General features: G+C 35.2%; 1 protein-coding gene across 6 annotated transcripts in view; it reads right to left on the minus strand.

The window, feature by feature from the left end:
• The window catches only part of CDH19 (cadherin 19), a 115451-nt gene that overhangs the window by 43398 nt on the left and 59130 nt on the right, over positions 1-12923 (minus strand). Inside the window, exon 1 of one of the 6 annotated variants that reach the window (XM_050323379.1) lies at positions 999-1139. The exons of the other annotated variants lie outside the window; for them this stretch is intronic. The gene's annotated coding sequence lies outside the window, so the exon portion shown is untranslated. Of the gene's footprint in view, positions 1-998; positions 1140-12923 lie in introns of those variants that run through there. 6 annotated transcript variants of the gene reach the window in all.

Raw genomic sequence — 12923 nt, forward strand, 5'->3', positions numbered from 1 at the left:
TAAATGAACCTCTGAATTTCAAATATAATACAGTGCTCAGTTAAGAATAGCCATCTTACATGAGGAAAAAAGGAAAATTTTGAAAATACACACATTTCAAGTCTTAAAACCCTATTTGGCAATGTCATTAGCTGTTCTTTTCAAGGCTTTAGCCTTAAAGAATAATATTTTCCTATACAGGAGCAGTTTGGTTTATGAATTTGTCAGTTTTTACAGCACATTGGAAAGAAATATTTGGATGTATTTTTCTTAGGCCTGAAAAATCCAGAAGTCTAATTGTCTAGAATAAAATATAAATGCATTATTTTAAGTTAATGAATAAAATAATAATGTTATAAATGCCCATCCTTATCCAAAGGGAAACACCATAATTGCTTACAAAGACAGATAACACAGAAAACTGTTTATTATCTTCCAACAATTTCGTATGATGTAGGACAACAGTTTGTTAAAATGGAGAGATGAGAGAGAGAGAGAAAAGATAAGGAAGTTCTAATAGTAAAGTCATATAGAACCATGTTAAAGTGTACCTTCCAATGTATTAATGTTTTCTGAGTTTGCACTGTAACGCTGTAACAGTGCAAAACAAGACTTAAATAGAAGGAATGTGACTTCGGTACTCTCTAGTTTGGATTTCCAGTGGAAAAATTCTTATTTTCCTATAGCTGAAAGAATAATACTCGTGACATGGAAAGCAAGGCCAACAGAGCTCAACTTGGCTCTTAAATAAAGCTTGAGTGAGGCTTAAAAGGCCTAAAGACCTTGGAGAGGCTCTATGCAGTGAGTGCACTTAATGCTAAGCAGTAATCTGCACAGAAACTAACCTTGAAAATGAACATTCATTTTATTGCAGCACATACCAAAAGACAGACAACTCAAACAATGAAAGCTGAACAGTCAAAGAGACCTTTCTGAGGAATCATACAAAAACGTACTTTCAACATTCAATATGAGGAGACAGGTGTTCAGTCTGGGCCATAGAAAATACTCCTGCCTACCCTTTTGTTGTTGTTTTGGATGCTTCTTGTGACGTTGTCCACATTGTTCAACAAGGTATTTCAGGCTTGTCGGGCAGTATTTCATGCAGAGTTAATGTCAAACAATCATCGTCAAATTCATCTGAAGACACCATGTATACACAGCAACATAGTGAGGGTACAGAATATGGCTACACAGATGTGTTGCTGGCCACCCTTTTGCAATGTGCTCAGCAGTTAGATATGAATAATAAATAATAATGGCCAGTCTTCGCGAGTGAAGATCCGGGGAAGGTCTTTACACCTTCCAGCCTGCGCACTGGATTTTTTAGATGAGACACAGTGTGCGTGGAACTGAGCCCACCCTTTAATCCTAAGGTTCATCTGCCGGGGCCAAGCGAGCTTGGACGGTGGCAGCGAGGTCCTTAGGACGTAGGTGGGTTGCCTTTAAGGGCTAACGAGCCCCACCTGCCCGGGAGTGGCCCTGACCGGGAATCGAACCCGGGTCTCGGCGGTGATAGTGCCGCGCCTTTACCACTAGACCACCAGGGGCTCCAGATATGAATAGTATAAAGAATAAAATTAGTATTTTGGTCTATTTTGGTGTCTCCTTTTTAACAATTTATATTAATACCCCGTGTTACATGAATTCAAGCATCACTTCTCAGACAAACTGAGAACAAATAAACATTTTTAGATTTTGACATGTTGCACACTGTTACTGTATAAAAAGATTTTGACTTGAAAATACAGACAGTAGGCAAATTTCTGTAAAAGACATAAAGCTATGTAATGGAACTGAGAGCTATATGTATCTCTGCTATATCAAACATACTCAATTTGCCTTTACTTTCAGGACCTTTCAAAACATATTTGCTTCCACCATCTTCCTACTCATTTGGCATTGAGATTCTGCCTCCAGCCTCTGGCCAGCACATGTTGCCATTCTTCATAAATCCAGTTGTTCCCTTGTGAAGTAATCAGCTTCTTTCTGTTCCACTGATTGTAGCTAACTCTTAAAAGTGGCTCTCACAAAATATCCAGAAATTAATTTCCTATTCCCCCTTCTATTTCTAGTCTTTCCTTAAAAATCTAAATTTCAATGTTACACACTTAAAGTTAAAAGTAAAAAACCAAAAATGCTCACAGTGTTTAAGACGATTCTGTACTGAGACTACTGCCAATCATTATGACTAGTATTGTCTCATTATTCCCTTGTTCTCCCCTGTCTTTCCCTATCCATCAGTTGTCTTTTGTTTTACACTCATTCAGTAAGGACTTTGTAAACAAAACGACCTTTTACACTGTTTCAATTATAATGTTCAGTAGAAGGGAGGATTTGGAAAGGCACTGAGATTTTGATTGCTATGCACAAATAGATTTTTTTAGTAGAATAATCTGTAATTGAAAAAAAAAAAAAAGAAAAATATATTTTCAGAGCTGAGTAAATGATTTGTCAATAATGATTTCCCAAGGGAAAGAGAGAAATGGGAACAACTCTTCTGCTCCTAATCTTCAGGAAGTATGTCTACACTCCACACATGCAATGGATTACAATAATTAAGACTGATACTTAGAGCAGAGTAATGAGAATATCAATTTCAGTTGTTATGACTTTTAAAGCAGCATCTTCCTTTTATATCCAGTGAAAATAATGAGTTTCCTGTAGACTTAAGATTTGCCTTCTTGGCACGAAGTTGAAGAGTCCTTTGTTGGGTTTGTTCTGGAATTATCACCAAGTGACATTTTTTCCCCATTTGAAATAATACCTGTTACTGCCTAGCATTTCAAGAAAAGCAGTAGGAAGAGTAAGAGGTCTAAAAAATATTGCTGCTTGGATACAGGGAAGTTAAATATTTGTTGATAGAGAAAACAAAATGCTAAAGGTGAAGACAAGCAACAACTTACTAAAGCACTAAAAATACCCCAAACAGCAGATTACAGTGAAGATGATGAAAAATTCTGTTCCAATTCTGTTAGCTGAAGGAAAACAAACTTAAGTTTGGAAAACCAAACTTAATTTTGTACCAACCCTCCCATAATTTGATATAAGGAAAGCCTTTTAATTAGGAGGTAGCAAAACACTGAAATATGGTAACATTGGTTGTGGTAGATATTCCTTAACTTGACACCATTAGGACCATCTTGTATATGTACTTTATCTTATTTATATCTGAATTTTGAAACAGTGACTCCTGATAAAAACAAATCTCTCTATCCTTGAAACTACTCAGCAGAACCAAAAATACCAGACTGGAAGACATTCCTTTTGTGGAATTTGGTGTTGTCTTTGCTTGTTTTAATAACATCAAGCAAACAACAAGCAGAACAATTTGTGTAAGCCAATCTGATTCATTAATATGCAGGTTCTGAAACATTTCTTATCTCAAGAAGAGCTTTAAGATGATGTTTCAGTTACATGTTCTGTTTCAAGTATCCATGTTATTATGATTGTAGTTAAATTTGTCTCCCTTGTATGTTGCATCTTTAATTTTTTTTCTTAATAGGATAAAGAAAAAAGGGTGTTAGTAACTAACCCCTACAGATTACTGATAGTTCTAGTGTATTGTAGTGCTGCTGCTCTATTTTCTTTCCAGAAAACACTATATATAGACTCATTTTCTTTGACGAGTTCAGGTTTTGCACAACATGGTAAACACCTAGGATATATTACTTCTGGAATTCTCAAGTAATTAATAATATATAATAATATATATATCAATTAATGCAGTTTTGTGGGGGTGTTGTTTGTTTATGTTTGTTTTATAATCTGTACAGAACAATGATAAAATCTTCAAGAGTGTACAAAGTAATGGGCCTAATCTTATTCTTGCTGCTTCTTACTGTTGCTGAATTTCACACAGATTAGGGTAATAAATTTTGCAGGTGTGGTGTGTTAAAACTCTGCATTATATTTTTCATTGATTTTGTTTGTGATTTGAGTTTTTGCAATCAGCACCAAGTTTTTTTTTTTTTAAAGTAAGTTTTCCATTCTTTGTGTATTTTAAGTATTTTGTTTGGAGACACTACAAAAAGGCATACTAAACTCCTAAGGAACAAATATGGCATATCTAACTCTAGCTGGAAGCCACTATTGTGACTGTAGTATTTGACCAACTTGATAAAAAGCAACAATTAGAAGAAAGGACAAAAATTAACAAGAATTTATTTTGCTACTTGAACTTAATTTTTACTAAATGTAATCACAATTGCTGTATGCCATACATAAGTATTGTGTAATCAACTGTTTGATTAATTGATTTTTGTGAATGGATAAAATTCCTTTACCACAATCCTGTCAGCTTATGGTTATCTGCCTGGTTTGTTCTCTCCATGGTTTTTCTCGTATTTAATATTATTTTAGATTTAGCTATTATTTTTATTTAATCTAAATATTTTAATTTAGTCTATTTTGACTTTCTTGTATTTCGCACATTTTATCTTTCTTAAATTTTGACTGCTGCATCTAACAAGTATTCTTAATTTAATTATACTATGGTTATCAGAGCTAACATCTAAATGTAATAGTGTCTTCAATCAATTAATTACAGGTAACTCAAACAATTGTCTTACTAGTCTGTTGCAGAACTAGCTATTTTAAAAGCTTCTACTTAACCTTGAGAGGTGTCTTCTGTAAGGTACATCCGGATGTGACATTTGACCAAATTATGTTGACTGGTAGTGCATCCTAACACTATGGCTGCATGTGCCTCCACTAGTCACCCAGAACTTCACTTACATGGAGAGCAATTCCTTAGATGTTAGGAATGTGGATAACATTGTTTTTCAATATCAAATAGTAATATTTATTTCTTGAAATCCTATGTCTCCAATTAAAAACCTATGAAAATTCTGGGGAAAAGGTAGGAGATTTTTTTCTAAAAAGAGGAGAAAGGGTCTAAGGTGAAAGATGAGATTTCCTGCAGTGAGTAAAGAAAACAAGTACTAGATCTGTTCCCTGTTCAGCCTAGGAGCCAAAGGAGGTAGTATAGAGGATATGGTAATATATTGTGTGTTCTACAAACTCATTCCTCAGTATCATTGGTAGTTCTCATTTCCTTAGTGGAACTATATTAATCACCAATAGACATGAGTAAGCCAACACTGAGAAATAAACCTTTTCATGAATTTAAGTCAGTGACTGCTGCTGCTACTCTATTACATTTGAACTTTGGCATATAACACTGGCTGTACAATGCCTATGTCCTGATGGCTGTGAGCATTCAAGATGAGGTAACCAGTTTCTTGACTTTCGCAACCAGTATTTTCAGAACTGAGGAACTGGTTGCTGTTCTAAAGTTTGTTGGAGATGTATGTAGCTGGGACCAGCTCAGTATTTCTGTGTACGGTTCAGCATTCTTATGTTTGACTTCCCTTACGGGACTGCTGCCATTGATGTGACTCTGGTAACAAAGACTCTCATGATTACGGAAACATGAAATCATTTTTTCATTCACTGTTATCAATCATATTACATAGAACTGAAAGTGCAGCCTCAAAAATTTCAACTATGCCCAAGGCAGCAGGAGACCCAAGTCTTCTCATTGTAATTTCTTTGATGTTTGAGAAAGAACCTGGAAAAGACAACCTAACTCCCCTAAAGTGTCTCTGGGTACAACAAAAAAGTCACTCACATCATTCCCACCAGCAAAATACATCGTGTGTAAGGGTAAACTTCTGGTGGGTAGGACTCTGTCAGGCAGCTTTTACTTTGCAGAGGTGACCTTTGGAAATGTTGGTTAAGGTAAACACTCTGTAGGCATCAAGCCAAAGGAAAGCCAATATTTCTGTAAACTTCCTCTGGGAATGCTTGTGTTACTGCTTTTCAAATAATATCAAAATTAAATTTGCAACATCAGAAATTAATAGAGAAAAATTGAATTTTTTTTTTTTTTGAGTCTACTAAAATCTCCCAAAGGGACCAGCAGGTATCACCAAGAATGTCACATAGATATAGCAGATTTCCCCAGAGACAATTAAACCTTAGAATTACTCCCTGGTTGGTGTGGTATCTTGTCTTCTTCTGGAAGTACAGCTTTTCTATATGTTATTAGCTAAAGTATGAAGTTATTTGGTGAATAGTTTCACAGATTAGACACAGATATTCCTACTTTACTTTCTTGTAGGGAAGAAAAATGATAGACGAATATCTATATCTCTTGTCTAAACACTGGTAAATTAATGATTATATTTCATCTTTTTACACGGACTTTTTGCCATACAGCTGTTTTCTGCATCTGTCCAGATGCTTCCTAGATAAAGGAAAAATGCTTACTTAATTTTATGAAAAAATATGTTCATTTTCTGCAAACATTCAATAGCTTCAGGAATTTTATTCTGATTTGGTAATTGATTTGGTAAACAGATGCTGAGATGCTAAAAGATTCAGTTATGCCAGTAGGTGTGGTAAATTACACTCTCTACATTAAATATAAACAAACATTTAGCTTTAATTGTAGGTTTCCTCAACTGTGACTATTATTTATTTTTAAGATAGTTTGCACTACAGAAATTTATGACTAAACCCTTGTATTTTAGGTGAACTATTTTGCTGACTAAAAAGACTACCATACGTACACAGTAAAAACAAAAATTCTTGCCTTCTGGCATTTGCTTTTTATTGTAGAGAAGTAGCAAATCCAATTACAAAGGTGTTTGATTCACTGGGTAAATCCTACTGGAACATTTTCAGCTCTGCAGGATACCACTCAGTACTGAAGAACCACTTGTCAGCATAACGATGTAGAGGACCACATTCTGTGCTTCACACTTGAATCTGTTTGCCAAATGATTTTTGAGATGACACTTCATGAAATGCTCCAAAACTCTTTTCAGGATTTCAGTGCTTTTATTGCATTCATTCATAATTATTCTTTGCGTATGTTAAAACTAATAGTACAACAAATTTACCTTTGTCGTGGTTTTGGAGGAGATTTAATACCGCCAAACATGAGATGAAAAGAAGCTTCAACATTTTATTTAAGATAATGCTCTTTTCTAGAATTTGACCTATTGTTAAACTGTTGGTTTTGGCTTTAGAATTAATTTTCCACATAAGATGAGATAAATCAGAAAACCCCTTAAGTGAAATCATGTCAATGGGAAACCAGAATTAATCAGGTGTTAATGTTTATCTTTGATGAATCTTATATTTGTAAAGTAAATAAATATTCAAGAAAGCAGTACTTGAAAGCAGTACCTTAAAAACAGTTAAAAAAACCATATCTTCACAAAAAAAAAAAAAAAAAAAAGAGAGAGAAGGACAATTGGTTTTTATTAGCATCATTTGTGCTCTGTTTATTCATAAAGAACAATAAGGTAAATAAAGCAGGGAACATTTATTTTTACCAGTATTAAGAGTTTTCATTATAAGCTAGAAAATCTGCTCTGATACATAATCCAGTTATCTAGTTAAAAGGTATAATTCAAATTCACGGACAGAAAAAGTCTCTTGCATACATACGTTCACTATGGGCACCACCATAATGGAAGCCAGTTGGAAAAGTGCAATGGAATCACCTCAGTTTCAGTTCTGCTTAGGTCTGAGTGATCAGAGGCTTGTTTCTGCCTTACTCCTGATTTTAAGGTTTTGCTGTTCTTCTATGCTAGCAGAACGATATCCTTTTTCAATCTCTCATATATAAAAAATTTATCAAGAAAATGCAATTCTTATTTGATTCCATTAAACTTTGTAAGCACTTTTCAGGCACTGAGGTGTTCAGAACAGCATAGGAACAGAACTTTAGGTCATCCAGGCAACAAAAAGGGTGTTGTACAATCAATTTCATGTCAAAGATATTCAAAAAGGATTTCTTTTCTGTGGAGGTTTGGAAAAAATTTTCCAGGTATAGTCCAGCAAATGTTAAAAAAAGAATGTTTATTCTAACTATTGGTACTGAATTCTCCAAAACTTCTTGACTTAAAATCTATTTTTAGAGGATAAGTTTTACTTTAGACCTCTCTGATGTTTCTAAATGATCACATAACATCAAATAATATTATCAGGTTAAAAAAAGAAAAAATTAAACAATCAAAGTTGTATAGTATCTGGGACTTAGGTCTTGACACTCTTCATAATCAAGTTGCCTTTTGATGTTTCAGAGCATAATTTTTGTCCATTACTTGCATACTTACCCATTTAAAAAAATTTGCTTTCACTTATGTTGCTACTTGGTACATGCAATATATTTCATCCTATGATAGGGGGAAAAATACTGTTTCTACTTTCATTATCATTCAGTGTAGTCCTTACCTTGAATCAAATTAAGATATCTTTGGACATTCTTATTCTTTGACTAAAAATTCATTAATAAGAAAGTCAGGAACAGCACATAGAAACTGTGTTGAAACTTCCCTTTTTAAAAGTCAAGCTCAGGTTGTTGGGTGGTTTTTGTAAAGTATTTTATCAGTGTAGGAAATAGCCTTTGAGAAGTTCCTAGTTGTTCTTTGGTGCCTTGAATACCCATGCATGCTGCCCTTTCAACACATTTTTATCTTGGGTCCTTACATTCTTGTTATTCTTCAAGTGTATTGTGTTGTTTTAGAGGGGAAAAGAAAGAACAAAAAGGTATGAGAGCAGTGGAAAATTGGATTAAAAATTCAACATAGTTAAAGATTTCAGAATACCCCCAAAATTCAGATGATGTTAATTCAGTTAATTTTTATTGTTGTCAAGATCACTTATCTCCTGGACCAATGCCCTTGATAGAAGATAGACATCTAGATATCTTTGAAGCTGACAAAATATTTTTTTTTTATTTCTCCATATTTTCTGTTCTGATTTTTTAAACTTTTCCTTTATTTCTTTCCTTTTCCTACCATTTTTTTTACTTACTACAATATGATTCTTCCTCTTGCTAACCTACATTTAGGCCTTCTTTCTCACTGAGAAGCTGAGGCACTGAACGTCCCACCCCACTTTTTTTCCCTTTCTTCATTTGAGAACTTTTTCTCTTTGCACAGAAGATTAATGAATTACCTATTCACCTGTCAGCTCTGTCCCCACTGCTACAGGTCACCTGCAATAAGTTTATTGCATCTTTAGACAAGCATTTTCCCTCTCTATAATCTTTGTGTGACATTCTCTTCTCGTTACCTGTGTGAGCCTCTTTTGCTTCTCTGCTCAATGTTATCTCTCAAACAGACCTCTCTGTGCAGATTTCTTTTGATATTTTACTTCACAGAAGCCTATTGTAAAAAATAAATTGTGCTGTATTATATTGTTGAGCCAGAATCTCTGTGAGTCATTCAGAGGGTAATTTTGCCTATTTCAAGAGCTCTTATGTACTTTGTAGCCTTAGCTTTTGTATCTCCAACTGAGCAGGTATCCTTAATACCTTATGTGCTACAAAAATATTAAAATGCACAATCAGACTCAACATTTTTAAACTTCATCACCTACTCTTTCTTTCAATCGAAGAAGCTTCTTGAACCAAGAAGCAAATGGAGGAGAGAGGCAGAAACAGGAGGAGTTAACACAAAAAGTAAATCCTGGCTAGGATGACTTTAATACGGTAATAATCATGGTGAGGGGTAAGTGACAAGAAGTGAGAGACTAGAAGAGTCTGATGTTTCAAAGGCAAGACTTGATTTTCATGCAGTGACTAGAAAAGAAAGGAAGAATCTGTAAATGGAGTCAGACCTGCATCAGAAAGGGGCACAAACTGTGCTGAGCCAGGGGCCTTCCAGTCCACAGGAGGCATTCAGTGGATAACTTGCCTTCTGGTTAGTGCACACTGCTGTTGAGCAGGGCTTGGAAACCAACAGGCAGGTCATAGAATCATAGAATCATAGAATAGATTGGGTTGGAAAAGACCTCCAAGATCATCACGTCCAACCCCTGATCCAACTCCAATTACTATATCATGGTACTAAGAACCACGTCCAATCTCTGTTTAAAAACCTCCAGGGATGGTGAATCCACCACCTCTCTGGGCAGGCCATTCCAATGCCTGATCACCCTCTCTGTAAAGAAATTTCTTCCTAACATCTAACCTAAACCTCCCCTGGCAGAGCTTGAGCCCATGTCCCCTTGTCCTGTTGTTGGTTGCCTGGGAGAAGAGACCAACCCCCACCTGGCTATAACTTCCCTTCAGGTAGTTGAAGAGAGTGATGAGGTCACCTCTAAGCCTTCTCTTCTCCAGGCTAAACAACCCCAGCGCCCTCAGCCTCTCGTCATAGGACTTGTGCTCAAGTCCCTTCACCTGCCTGGTTGCTCTTCTCTGGACCCGCTCCAGCACCTCAATATCCTTCCTGAACTGAGGGGCCCAGAGCTGAACACAATACTCAAGGTCCTTTGCATGTTTCAATTTTCTACCCATCTTTAATATCTTAGCTAAAATCTATAGATATGTCCAGTATAGCTCAATTGAAGTTATTCAGAAATATTACTTCTGCTTGGTTTTGTATCCTTTCATCTGAAATATGTAGGAATTGCCAAAATTCAATGCAAGAGCCCCATGTTTGGTAGAAAGCAGCTGGGCACTCTGTTAAGTGTGAAGCACTCTCCCAGTTATTTAAAAATAATATTAAAACCACCAAAGGGTGGTGTTGATGCTGTGACATTAGTGTGGTGTTCTGCATGGCCAAAGTAGTTCCTCCAGAACAAAGGAGGTAAGAGAAAGGACTAAAAAAACCACAGAAGTTATTGTCCTCAGATCTTCATGATAATATGGCCCAACACGTACTACCAAAAGAAAGTTCTGCAGACAAGAAAGGAGCAGAGCTCATGGAAGGCAGAAGCAATCTGAGAAGATTTCAAGGATCCATGAAGAATTCTGTTGACAAGCAGAAGATTTGAGAGTTGATCTAAGAAACATGAGGTCTTTGCAAATAGCCAATTTTTCCACAGATGATACATGTTTAAAGAGCTGACATTTTCAGGATTTGTGTGTTTATTTTAAGTAAGAATATGTAAAGGTGAAACATTAATTTCCTGGAAAAAAAATCTGAATAAAGAAACAAGGTAACAAGGTAAACTTTAAAAAACCCACAAAACAAAAATATAATCCAGAAAATAACACCAAACAAAATGAACTTTGAAAATATGAAAATATTTGAAACATATTATGGGTAAAATTGAATGTATACAATTAGTTTCATATCATTATCTATATTGATTTTCTTAAATAGAAACCAATATATAATAACCAATGTTTGATCTTGGAATTTTGCCTATAAAAATTAGAGACTTACGGCTTTTAGTTGGCAAAATATGACCACAGCTATTTCTGCTATGACCATTAACAATTTATATTAATAACTTCTATATATCTCTGTAAATTCAGCCAGCAACTCATGAAGAAGAGCAGTAAAAAAAAAGCATGGATTGTAATTCCCATCGCTCACTACATTAATTACTATGATTGTGAGAGATAAGGGGGAATTTCCTCCAGAAAGCAATGTTTTAATAAATTCTCAGCGTAGGATACAGGAGACATCTTCATACTTTCTAAAAGTTATGTGCAAGACTTCAGGTACTTCTTTCAAAATTAATACTTTCATGGTGGCACGTGAAAATTTTCAGTGAAGAAATTGTGCTTCAGAGTTCATTGAAATGATTGGATATTTTCAAACCACGTCTTGGCCTTGGACCTGGCCATTGACATGCCTGCTTCATAGACATTTCCTTTCCTTCATCAGGCTCCAGAGCATTCTTTCATTCCTGTGCAACTGAGTGGATAACTTCAATGCATAGAAACATACGTATATGCATGAACTTTCAGAGATATCATGATTCACTTAATCAGAATGTTTAAATTTCCCCCTCAAATCAAGTTTTTACAAAAGAAATTACTGTAATAGGTTTCTATGGATATCTCACTTCTTTAAAGCCAGTTTTGTCCACATAATTCCCCTTCTTTCAGGAGTCTGTCCAAGTTTCTAACTTTAATTCATGGCAAGCCAACTGAAACTGGAAAGTCCATGAAGTTGCCATAGTAACTCAATGGACAAAGACTTAATTCACTAGTTTATATAAGCCAGAACTCATATCCTGCAGACAGTAATGATCTTAAATTATTTAGGTCTATAAAGTCAATAGATTACATATATTTAATAAATAAGAGTCAGTTCCTTAGTTAGTGAAAAATGGGCTTTGATTGACCCAAGCTATCTCAAAAGTATTTGTATGTTAGATAGTAACTCCATCAAAAAGTCAAGGAGAACGAAAACGAACATGAAACCAGGGTATGGTAACAGTAGTGTTAATAAAGGTTATGAGTTATGTTATTAATTTATTAAGAATTTTGGGGAAAAAAAATCCCAAATTTAGCTGTTAAGCTCCATAAAAGCCATGTGGATTTAACAGAAAAAGAGGATGGCATACTTTTTTTACAATCTAGTGAAAACAATGGGACTGGAGTCAATTGTTATTGTTCCCATTCCACAGATATAATTTGCAGTAGCAGTGCTGAGGGAACCAAATGCGACACAGCAAGACTGAAGGAGAAGTCTTTGGAACAATTGATTTTTAGAACAATTGTGTAATGAACCACATAATTTTGCCCTGGGTATCGTGATTTACTTAGGGTCACTGCATACTTTTGGATTGAGTATGGCCTAGTCAAAAGTTATGCTGGGTAGAGTCAAGATGGATGTGACAAAATTAAGTAATAACAAATAGCTATATGTTTGCTTAGTTCAGACAATTCCCTGCTTCTCAGCTTCTTGATCACAATAGGAAAATCTTAAAATTGGTTTAAGATCACCGCTAACTCTGAGAACAGTAACAGGTTTTTTTCTGTCTGTTTAATTTTTCCCTCCTTCCCCACACCTTCTGCTTTATGCCACATTTAGGAACTGGGCAGATTGAAATCATAAACCAGTCCTGCTGCATTGCAACTTCTCTAAATAGCATTGGTAAATATTATAGATATAATAAACATTCTTTGGGAACATTACACTAGCAAATAGGTAGGGAAATTTTAATCATTGAAATCAAAAATC

Source organism: Myiozetetes cayanensis, unplaced genomic scaffold, assembly GCF_022539395.1.
Source record: "Myiozetetes cayanensis isolate MyiCay16 unplaced genomic scaffold, myiCay2020 scf1, whole genome shotgun sequence".
NCBI lineage: Eukaryota > Metazoa > Chordata > Aves > Passeriformes > Tyrannidae > Myiozetetes > Myiozetetes cayanensis.